General features: G+C 43.6%; 1 long non-coding RNA gene across 2 annotated transcripts in view; it reads left to right on the forward strand.

Moving 5' to 3' along the window:
* The first annotated feature begins 69 nt into the window (after positions 1-69).
* The window catches only part of LOC118905633, a 30,399-nt gene continuing 18,280 nt past the window's right edge, over positions 70-12,188 (forward strand). For both annotated transcript variants that reach the window (XR_005022297.1, XR_005022296.1), the window contains exon 1: positions 70-212. This is a non-coding gene — a long non-coding RNA (uncharacterized LOC118905633). The remainder of the gene's footprint in view (positions 213-12,188) is intronic.

Consider the following 12,188-nt stretch of genomic DNA (forward strand, 5'->3'; position numbering starts at 1 on the left):
AAGACCAGCTTGAAGGCACCTTTTAACTCAGACCAAAGGTAATCACTAATTCTTCCTCTCCCAAGACAGTGCCCAGAGGGCCTTGGCCCAGTGAAGCAATGCCCTCAATGCCCTACGCACACCTCCTGCGAGGCTCCAGGCCGCTAGCCAGAGTGGCGCCCCCTGCCCCGACGCACACGTGGACCAAAAAGGCATTCAACACTGAGAATCAGGTGAGGGCTGCCTTTTCACTCCAGCTATTCTCAACTTCTGCAGGAGGTGCCAGCCCTCTGGCTTAGGCAGACACACGTCAGGAAAGGGGCTTGAACTCAGGCAGAGGCTGGGACCTCCAGGCCTTAACCTAATGTATCCTGGTAAATCAAGCAATCTGGTCGGGGTGGGGAGGGGGGGGGGACAAACTTAAAAAATAAATAAATAAATAAAAGCCAAGGGGCTGGGAAAGGGGCGTTTACAAGACTCTTGGAGCCCTCTGAGCTTTTACATACATGTATGCATATTTTCTAGTGGGGGAGGAAAAGGGGACTATATCATGTATTGCCCACAGTAGGACACTTTTGAGCAAAAAAGAGAGCTCTGTATAATTATGCCCCCTGGAGCATATTTATAATTTATAATTATGCACAAACAAGTTACTCTGGTGATAAGCAGTTCCTGGGAGGTTGGCCAGAGAGGACACAGACTGTACGACAGGCCACCACAGGGCCGCAGGGTTTGAAAAGGTCAAGGAGTGGTCCCATGCCTCCTGGCAGGTGTCACCAAGCTACTCCTCACGAACCAGGACCCAGTCCCTGACCCTAGGGGGACTCATCTGTTCCCCCAGGCCATCACCATGAGTGGTGAACAGTATCCTTTCACCCAGTCTGGTCCCATGAAGACACCTGTGCTGGTCCCTGTCTCAGGAACAGACCTCTGTTTCTCTGCCGAGGGGTCAGAAAGAAAGGCACCAGCCTCCTCTGTTCAGTGGCCACCAACAGCGCTTTATAACTAGGGGTTTAGGAGACCCTGTTCCAGCCCTGTCTGGGCCTCTGATTTTTGAATGAAAATTGAGTCAAGACATTTTTTTTTTTCCTCCCTGGGTCCTCTTTTTTAAACTGTAAAATGAGAAGCCTAACACCCGCCCTGCTCAGCTCATGTGATTGCTTTAGAATTATATTTTTCAATTCCAGGAAATCTATGAAGGTTTACCATAAGCTGGGCCTGCGCTGGGTGTTAAGGATCCAAGTATGAGTAAGCTTTGGTCTCTGACACCCAGGAGCTCCTAGTCCGGCTTCAGACAGACATATGGAAATACATCATTTCATTGTGTAACAATGTGGCAATTAGATATCAAAGCATCCAGGAAGTGTAGAGGAAGGAACCACTTTTCCCGGGCTTCAGGGAATTTTCCAGAAAATGTGATTTTTTTCACATTTTTTTCAAGTATTTATTGAAACCTACTGTGTACCAGACACTGAGAAAAGAGATACAATGATTTAAAAAATGTACTTCCTGTACATAAATAACATAAATAAGAGATTGTCATTGGCATTTCAGGCAGAGAGAAAGAATGTGCAGAAGCAAAGGAGTGGGATGTTCTGAAATTTCTAGTAACTCCCCATGGCTCTGGTATTGGCAGCTTGGTGGCAGTGGCCAGGCACGTGGCAGGCAAAGTGAGTTGGGATTAGAATGGGGAGGGGCTGATAGACCAGCCAGGATAGAAGAGATGTAGAGTCTAGGCTACCATTAAACGGGGCAAGTAGCATGGTTGGTTGGGGTTCTAGAACGATCACGCTGGAGGTCACATGGAGTAAATATCAGTGCGCTTCCAAGGAAAGAGAAAGCACTGTCACCTGGAGAGACTGAGGAAATAACTGATAGTGATGGGTAAACGATGCTGTAAACGATTGATAGTATTGATACATTCATTACTTCTGATGAAATTATACAGTGGCCACAGTCCTGCCCATTCTTGAAGGCCAAATTCATGACCTTTGGAAATGACTGTAGTGCAGGATAAATTACGTAATTTATACCAAGTGCCTTAAACCTTTTTACCTAGATTGATAGTAATTCTTGTCAGATTGAAAAAAAAAAAACATGTAGTAGGAAGATCCGTGTGGGACTCTTCATTCATTCACTTTTTAGCTATATGACCTTAGATGAATTTAGAATACCTTAATTATAAAATAGAATGGTAATCTGAAATTTACCTAATGTGAAAATTATGGAAGATGTATATAAGGCAACTAGCACAAGGTCTTGCATGTAACATAAATAAATATTATTATTATTATGGAAATATGTCCACAGAAAGCAATCCAACTTTTAATAATAATAATAATAGACAAAATGCTTAAAGTATCAATAAAATGTAAAGGAGTTGTTAAATATACAGTCGTAGGTATGGTTAAATACAATTATGTAGCTATGATAAAAGGTGATGTGCCAATTAAAATAAGGATTATATAATTACAGGGAAATATTCACCAGTCCACTCTGTAGAATAGTCAGATCCAGTTGCCATAGGTCACTAATCTGTTCTGCATGCTTTCCAGAACATTCTCTGTCTTGAAATGTACTTAACTGCTCCTTAATTCACGTCATCACTCATTAGTTCATTTATTTAGCAAACGTACGGTAGTTTCCTGCTAAGTATGAAGCCCTAAGCTAAGTACTGTGTTCCTTGATCAAATAAGTGGTTTCTGAGAACAACTCCTAAGACTACCGTGTCACTTGAAGGCTGACATATACCACGGGTGATGACATTCATGTTTCTTAAACAACTCTCACAGCAAGCCATACCTAGGCTCAAAAATCTGTGACAAACTTCCACGACGAACTGTAGAGAATGCTGCCATGTGCTGATGTGCAGGCTGTGGACTGCACAAGTGCAGAACATTCCATTCCCCATTGAAGTCTTTGTGAATGGCACCCCTGGGGTTGTGCAAAACACAATCTTCTTGACCATACCTGGAAACTTGGGTATAGACACGGGGCTGGAACTCAAGAACTTCCCAACAACTTCATCTCCCACTTCTCTTGGTTACATGCCCACCAGCCACTCACACCATTTTGTGGACTCCAGTTTCCCACCTCTATGCCTATGACTTGAGTCATACCCTACTTGATGGTTGGTGCCTCTGTGTTTCCCTGGAATTACTCCTTTCCAAGGAGTTCCCTCTATGTTGCTCTAATCATGTTCCCTAGTTCTCTTATTTGGCTTTATGGCTGCCTGAGGTTTTAAATGGTATGTTCAAGATCAGGGAGGCATGGGTGTGCTTGGTCAATAACAAGGAGGTTGGTGGTGTTAATGCATGAGTTGCAATCTAGATATTCCTGATGATAGACTCTACAGATCTCTTAGTATCAGAATCAGTAAAAGTCGCCACGAAGATAAGTGCCCCTAATTATTCCTCCATGTTAACTCTAGGAAGAGTTTCTGTCATTCCTTTGTGTAAGGAGGAAGGGAGAGATCCAGGGAAGAGGGTACACAGCTTCCCTGCTACAGCTGTCAGAGATGCATTTGGCCAAGTTCACTATGACACTGGGGTTTGGAGACAGTCATGATGGAGAGGTACCTTTCCAGTGGTGATGAGGCCTGTGGCTTACTTCCGAGCTTCATGACATAAATTGCTCCATTACTGTGAGAGTCTTCTCTATTCCTAACTTTAATAATAATTATACTTTAATTATGCCTTTTGAGTGCTAGACTAGCCACTTTCTCTCTGGTTCTTATACAACCCATCAACATAGATATTAGTACCCCCACTTTACAGATGAAGAAACCAGGACCCAGAGAAACTCTTTAACTTTTTCCATGGTTGCCCATTACTCAGTGGCTATGCTGGTCACGTGTGTGTGTGTGTGTGTGTGTGTGTGTGTGCTGGGGAAGAAGGGGGCAGGGGAATGAATAAGGTTTACTACATCACATTGCCTGTCATCATGCTTTTTTAGATGTCTAAACCTTTGGCTTAAATGGCCCACTTATAATCCTTCCATAATAGTGATTTCTTTTCTCAATTTTTTCCAAACAGCTTGTGTTTGAAAAATAGCTGCTTATGTCCAAGGTGAATCCTAGCAGTACCTATTAAAAGGTGACTTTGTGATGGTTTGTTTTACCATGGCTAGGTAAGGGGTCTGTTTTTCTCTTTGGATAGATGGTCCACTAGGAAAAGTCCAGTGTATAAATACAGAAGAAATTGCCATTTTGGAACCCTTTTTTTCCTCAGGCCCTAGGAGAATTTTTTGTTGTTGTTGTTGCTTTTAAATTAGAGGATGCTGGGAAACCCAGCATATGGGAATTTTCTGGGTATCGCAAATTGTCTACCGTCCTGTTATGTATTGCTGAGCAGCTAATAAACAAAAGTGAAAACAGGTAAAACGATCCAGCTGGTCCAGGAAGTGCTGCAAATTTACATTTATCTAGAGTGTTAGGTTACTGTAAAAACAGATTCAGTCAGAAGGGTGTTCTGGAAAATCTAGTGTGTGTTTCCATACCTTGCACACAGACAGACCTCGAGGGAGCTGAGCGCCCACCTCTGTTTCATGAGCTTTAGGGCTCTGAGTGGCACTTCAATCCCCTGCCCATCGTGGAGTGGCGGTAACGATACTTTCCTTACCAAGGGAATAGGCTGAATCAAATGATCATTTACGTCCCTCTTCAGCTTTTAAAAGCCAACCTTCAGTTTGGGAAAATCAAGCTGGTCACCAGTAGACCAGTGTCTGAACAAGGACACATTGAGTTGATCTGGGCCCCAACTTGGCCAATTAGCAACATGGCCTTGGACGGCCCTGATTGCTCAGATTAAGGTCTATTAAGAATTAATATGTGCCACAGCCTTGACAGTTTACAAAGCACTCCTATGAATTTTGTGCCATTTAATCTTCACGATAGCTCCATAAAGGAGGTTCATTACTGGCCTCGGTAGAAGAAACTGTGTCTCAAGGAATTTAAGTCACTAGCTTGTGAGCACGAACCCAGTACTTCTGATAGCAAATCCTGCGTTCATTTTACGACACAGCTCTCCTTCCTGCCACTGCCTTCCCCCTCTGCCTTGTCCTTGCATCCCTCTTTCTCCTCTCTCTCTTCTCTTTCCTTCTGTGTCAAAATTGTTTTAAATTTAAAACAAAATTTTGAGGTCCTACATTGGGGCTCCTTGCATAGAATTTCATTTGATGGTTTCATTGGATAATTGCAAACCAGGAAAGCGTATCTAAACAAAAAGGCATTATCTATAGAATAGTGGTTTCCACCTTGTGAGCCCTGGATCCCCAGGTGGGCTTAGAGTAGAGCGTGTGCAGCATGGAGACTCAGCGCTATACAGGGCAATCTACTCAGTAGACCACAGATGGAATGAATGGTATGTCTCACCCATATCTGTGCAATTCACATCCAAATATGCATGAGTGCTTTGGGGGTTAATAAAATATAAAACTGTAAGCAAACAACTAATTTCATAGTATTGCTCCCCATTTAGGCAATTAAAAAATATATCTAGGTATAATTGCTATCCCTTGGGACCACATGAAATTTTATATTATTCAAATTGTGTCCCAGAACTCAGAAAGGTTGAGGCTTGTTCTTCACTGGATGGATAGCTCCTAGCAATGAAGCCAACACTTTAGAAAATGGGTCCTTCTGTATGTGTGGACCTGGGGGATGGTGTATGATCCTGGGGGTGTAAACTGGAGGAAGGTTGAAGAAATAATGTCCTCTGTTCTAAATATGGGGTGTGCATCAAGCCTCAGGTTTCATTGTCTTCATTTGCATAATAAGAGAGCTTGCTAACAACTATGACTTTTAGGGTATTTTGCTACAGGGAAGTAATCCTCTTTCTAAATCACACAGTTGCTCAGTGACCACAGCGCTTGACCCCTGACAGACTCTGCAACGCATCTAGAAAAGAGTTAGGTACAAAAGTCAACCAGTCGTCATTCAAGAGATCAGGAAGCTGTTACTGAGCCCTTATTCTGAAGTTCAGTAGCTCTCTGACCTTATGGCAATTACAGAATATCCCTAAACCTTAGCTTCTGCTTCTTGAAAATGGCACCATCATAACACGGACCTTGCAGGGCGCCATGAGGACTGTGGGCAGGTGGGTGAAGCTCTTTTGAGGGCCTGGAAGTAGTGTGGGTTGGCCCTGACTACAGGGCTCCTGTACAAAGTACAGTCAGCCCTCCTTAACTGCGGGTTCCACATCCATGGATTCAGTCAACTGCGGATCAAAAATATTTGAGAAAAATAATTCCAGAAAGTTCCAATAAGCAAAACATGAATTTGCCTGCATCAGCAACTATTTCCACAGCATTTACGTTGTGTTAGGTATTATAAGTAATCGAGAGATGATTTAAAGTATACGGGAAGATGTGCATAGGTTATATGCAAATTTTAAAAATTTATATAAGGGACATGAGCATCTGTGGATTTTGGCTTCTGAGGGGGAGTGGGGGAGGGGTCCTGGAGCCAATCCCCTACGGATACTGAGGACAACTGGGAGACAAGGTCACTGTCAGACCATGGGGGAATATGACTGCTGAGTTAAAATACTAGGACTTCATGCCACTGACCAGATGTTCCCCTGTCCTCCGGATGAAAGATCCTTATTAGCCAGAAATCACATGGTGTAGTAGAAAGAGGCACTAGACCAAGAGCTGAGTTAGTTAAATTTTCTTCTTCTTTTATATGCTTGTATTAGTTATCTGTTGCTGCATAACAAATTGCCCCCCAAAGCTTCAGCTTCCAAGGTCACTCATTTAGGTATTGGCAGGTTTCAAGTCCTTGAACGTTGTTGGACTGAGGATCTCATTTCCTCCCTGGCTGTTGACTGGAAACCACCCTCAGTTCTGAGTCACATGAGCCTCTCCAAATGGCAGCTGACAGCATGGCATCTTGCTTGATTAGAGCAAATACCCCAGAAGAGCCAGAGAGAAGTCAAAGTCTTTTATAGCCTAATCCCAAAAGTGACATCCCACATCATTTTGCCATAGTCTGCTTGTCAGAAGCAAGCCACCAAGGCCATCGCAAACGCAACAGGAGAGGATTACACAAGGTGTGAATACCAGGGACCGTGGGGAGCCTTTTCAGAAGTTGCCTGCCTTGGCATTCTCTAGGGTGATACATCAGAATCTTGGGGTGAAGATGATTATGTTTAACAGGAAGGGGTGGAAGCTAACAGCTGCTGACCTACACTGAGGGAATTTGTACACTTCTGATATTCTTCAAGAATTCTTCCCTCTGGCATGGTGGCTCCATGGCTGGGCAATGGGCTATCTCAGCCTCTCTACCCCCTGCCATCTTGATCTACCTTGAGATGCCCAAGCATTTCCCTGGAATCTAGGAATGGGCAGAGAATGCCCCAATCTAGAGACTTGGAGGCCCTGGAGACCTAGCGCCATGTTTTAATTTCCCTCTGTACCCTCAGTGCTAGGACAGTGATGGATGCGTGGTGGTTGCTCTCACGGTTTTCTGGGTAAATCAACTTCTTAGAAGCCTGGTGTTGTAGAATGAGCCTGGATGCGGGAGTGCAGCAGAGAGACCTGGGACTGACCCACATCTGCCTGGGCCTCTGCACTTCCGTGCCCACGCAGGACCCTCAGTCTGTGCTTGAATGAAAAGGGGCTGCGTCCTGTCATCCAGTCTTCAAATGCTTCTTGGATGTTTCTAAATGATTACTTTTTAAGTCCACATTTCACAACTAAAATGATTCCATTGTGTTCTGAAAATCTCCTTAATTGAATGTTCTCTTTGTCAACCCAATAAACTGCTAGTTTTGCAATAAGATTCCCCTGGCACATTTCCTGGGAGATTTAGTGTGAGAAATTCACTCACACAACTAGAAATATAGTAATAAATGCCTGTCAGTTAGCTCAGTTCTGTTGATGGATCCCTTTCTGTGTGTCAAGCACCATACTAGGTTCTGGGCAGAGCACAGTGGACCGTATAGGAACTCACAGTATAATGAAAGACGCCTCTCGTGCCCTACCCTATTTCCTCATCTGAGATTTTTTTCTTTTTTTTTTCCTTTTCCTATCACATTTTTGCTTGAGCCATAAATCACCAAGATTGTCTTACACACATGAAGTGACCAGAGTCGAGGGATAAATGTGCCAGGTTAAAGATGGCCACAGAGTTTTGACACTCCTCCCATTAAGAGGCGGGGTCCCGTGCCCTGACCTTGAATATAAGCTCGTGTGAGATTGTTTGGACCAATAAAAAATGGTGGATATGATGCATGGCCAGTTCTAGGTCTTGCCTTCGGGAAGACTGGAAGCTTCTTCCTTAGTCTCTTGGAGGCCTGAGCCTCCAAATAAATCCAATCAACTACCCTCCTGGAGAAACCTCACAGAAAGGCCCAAAAGATGACATGGAGAGGGAGAGGGGACCATTGGAGCCAAGCCTTCTGGCCAAACCTTGACAAAGCTCCAGGCAGGAGAATGAAAGCCATCTTGATCCTCCCAGACCAGACCAGCCCCCAACAGAATACCACCGAGTTGCCAGCTGCCCAAATACCTGCTGCACAAAATCACCGTATAATACCATGGTGGTTGTTTTCCACCATTAAGTATCAGGTCAGTTTTTCACTCAGTAATAGAAAACTGGAGCAAGGTAGTATAGTCACCTTTCTGGGTCTGCTAGGCAGTTCCTCTAGGAAGTCTTACCCAGAGGAATAAAAAGAATTCCTATCGTAAGATGATACTTAATAAACACAGGTTGAATGACTCCCAAGCCCTCCTTTTTCTGATGCGTCTGGCTTAGAGAATATCCTCTTTCCTGACGGGCATGGCATCATTGGACCATGACTATATACTGAATTCTGATTAATCTACTGTAATTATATGAGGTGAACATGACTGTCTCAATAGATCAGGAGCTCCCTGAGGGAAAGGGCCACATCTTCTCCCTTCTCCTCTGTTCTGTACTTGTCACACTGCTGGGTACACATGCATGCTGAGAAAATGCAATTCCATTCAGAAAACAATGGATTAGGCTGGTTCCTGTCTCCTAATTCTCAGAAGGTCAGCACTTTACAGCAATTTCCCATGAAGATGGGCCCAAGAGTTGCCATGGATATGGGAAGAGTATTATCATACCTTGAGGACTCACCCAGAAATCCCTTTCTTGATTTTCAAAAACCACCAACGCTCTAATAATTATAAAAAATATTTCTTAATAACTATAAATGTGGCCTTATTCCCAGCACTCTGTGCAACGCATTATATTCTCCAGTAATTGAGACTCAGGCTCTCGACTGTCTGGAATACCTTTCTCATTTCCATAAATTTTGGCAAGATTCACGTTGAGCAACAGCTTTTTCAGGAATTCTCAGGTTGAGCTAAGAGTCTCCACTGTGCGAAGCTCTATCTTAGCCAAGCCATATTTCATTGAAATGATCCCTGCATATTCCTATTTTCAGCTGGTTAGTTCATTGAAAGTATAGATTACATCTTACCTGTGGTTGTATATAGAAGACTTTTTTTTTTTTTTTTTTTTTTGCTGCTCTTTCTGATTACGTTTATTTTTATTGGAGTAGAGTTGATTTACAATGTTGTGTTAGTTTCAGGTGTACAGCAAAGTGATTCACTTTTATATATATACATATATACACACACACACATATATATATATTCTTATTCTTTTCCCTTATAGGTTATTACAAAATATTGAATATAGTTCTCTGTGCTATACAGTAGGTCCCTGTTGGTTATCTATTTTAGCACATAGAGGGCTTCAACAGTGCCTGCACATTATAAATGACTGACGTAGGCCTTGCCTACTGTCTTCCAGTTTATCAAAGGTGTTCATTATTATCCTTGTATAATTGTGGCTCAGAAAGGAAAGTGACTTTCTGAAGATCACCTAACCACAGGGGCCCCCCACAGAGGCTTGCTAAGATTCCTCCCCATATCCTGAGACTGTAGGACTTCTCCCTGGTGGGAGGGAGAGAGCTCCAGCCTTATCCTCCCCATGGATACACATCTTTTGTTTTCTGCGTCTGGGAAATGCCCCAGGAGTCCCTGCTGTGTTACCCCGGGAGACTGTTGCTCAATCCAGCAGCTGTTCTGGAGGAAAAGAAAAAGCAGAGGTTCTGAATGTATCATATACACAATGCAATATTGAATAGAAGATGGCTAAGAAGCCAGAATGCCTTGACTGTGCAGGCTTCTTCCAGTGAGGTCTAGCTCTTCATTTCCAGTGGGCGTCGCAGGAAGTACTAGTGTAAAAAATAAAACATATATATTACTAATACGGTGGCTATATAAAACAATACTTGGCCAAGAGAGTTAAGATATGATTCAGTCTTTGTTCATCAAGTTGCTAAATATTATTCAGAGAATGGAGTCACCATATGGTATAACTGAGTTTCCTTGGGAGGCTGGGTGAAATATCGTGTTGGATATAGAATGTGGAAATGTGCGTGTCTCCGGTGGTTTGAGTCTGAATCGAGCTGCAGACAGCTAATTCCATTAAGTCCTCATGCAAAGACTCCAATGCACACGGCACATGGAAAAGGCATAGCCCGGCACGGATCACTCTAGGAGGTCGATTTCTCTTCCCAAACTGATGAAGAGTGGGCAAGCCACACAGCTAGACCCAGATGCAATCTTGAAAGAAAAATGTGTGTGGGCAAGTGCAGTACCAGCTGGGAAAGTCTAAGTGGCTGAAACCTATGACTCAGAAATCTTAAATTGCCTTGAAATTAATGAAGCTCTGTGGGGATGACTCAGTTCATTCATGTCCTTAGCTTGCAGGCTTAAACGCTGGCAGAAGCGGACAGTGTCCAAAGCCTGGAAGATCAGACCCCACAAAGGAAACACGTCTCAGGCTGGGAGGTGGTCTGGGGTGCATGTCACAGGAGCAGGGGCTGGAGAGGCAGGTGAGCTGGTATTTCTTCTTCCCGTGGAGACGAAGCAACCTCATTCAAGTGCCATGCTCTCTGGACCTGATTTCTGTCCCTGTAAAACGAAAAGGAGAGATCTGATGATTTTTTCCAATGTTGTCAACTTCGGTATTCTGATTAACTAGGGTCCCAGTAAGAAACAGCATTTGCCCCAGATGGTTCAAATGAGGAGATTTTAACACAGGGACTATTTATAGATGTCTGTGCCAGGTTAAGAGAACAAATAAGAAAGAGTAAGGCACCCAGAGACCAGTAAAGGCAGGAAGCCATTGTCACTCCCACGGCCAAAAGAATGAAAGGAAAACAGTGTTACTGGAGCCCAGTGAGAGTTGGAACTCTGGAGAAACCCACCCAGGACTCTGGAGGAGGGCACCCAGTGGGAACCATAGTCCCTCCCACACACACCATGATGACACAAAGAGGGAGCAGAAAAGAAATAACTTAAACTGCATCTTATCCCCTCCCCCCTCCAGTTTCCCACTGGTGCCTCTCGTTGGCAAACCCAACTGGATGCCATCAGGCAAGGGAAGCCAGATCAAGCAGGCCACAGGGCCTGGAACAGTGTGGAGAAGGCTAGAGAATGCATCTAGAGTGGGCGAAAACACAAAAGCCAGCACATAATCTATGACTTTATACATGTGACTATGCTCCTACATTAGGGAAAAGGGCAGAACACATCTTTTTTTTTTTTTTTTTCTGGAGAGATTGAAGAATAATTCTCAAGTAACAGAGTTCCTGAGGGCAGGGACCAGGTTTTGCTGATTTCTTTAACCCATCAGAATCTATCACAATGCCTGGCACCTAGGATATAATCAGCAAATAGTTGGTGGATTAAAGGCTGATCACAAATCCACATTTATAAACATCTACAGGTGTCCAAGGCATGATGCTCTGTTAATATCTGTTGAATGAATAATGAATGTGTAGGTTCAAAACAAATTACATAATCTTTCGGATAATAGGTTCTGCAAAGCTCAGGCAAACCCTTGGTATTTTTGTTCTCGTAGTTGTTTCTTTCTTTTTTTTTTTTTTTTCCGCCCACGCCGTGTGGCTTGTGTGATCTTAGTTCCCCGAGCAGAGATTGAACTCTGGCCCTCAGCAGTGAAAGCAAAGTGTCCTAACCACTGGCATTCCCGTAGTTGTTTCTAATGTGATTGATGGTTATCATTGCACAAGCTGTATAAATGTCCTGGACTAGGAAAATGGTCCCTACATTGTGAGACCCAATGATATATTAAATGCATAAGCAAGAGGGGCTTAAAAGAGACATCTCCTGCTTTCCTCAGTGCTGAGATTCCCAGCAGGAGTGCT

This window comes from Balaenoptera musculus, chromosome 13 (genome assembly GCF_009873245.2).
Source record: "Balaenoptera musculus isolate JJ_BM4_2016_0621 chromosome 13, mBalMus1.pri.v3, whole genome shotgun sequence".
NCBI lineage: Eukaryota > Metazoa > Chordata > Mammalia > Artiodactyla > Balaenopteridae > Balaenoptera > Balaenoptera musculus.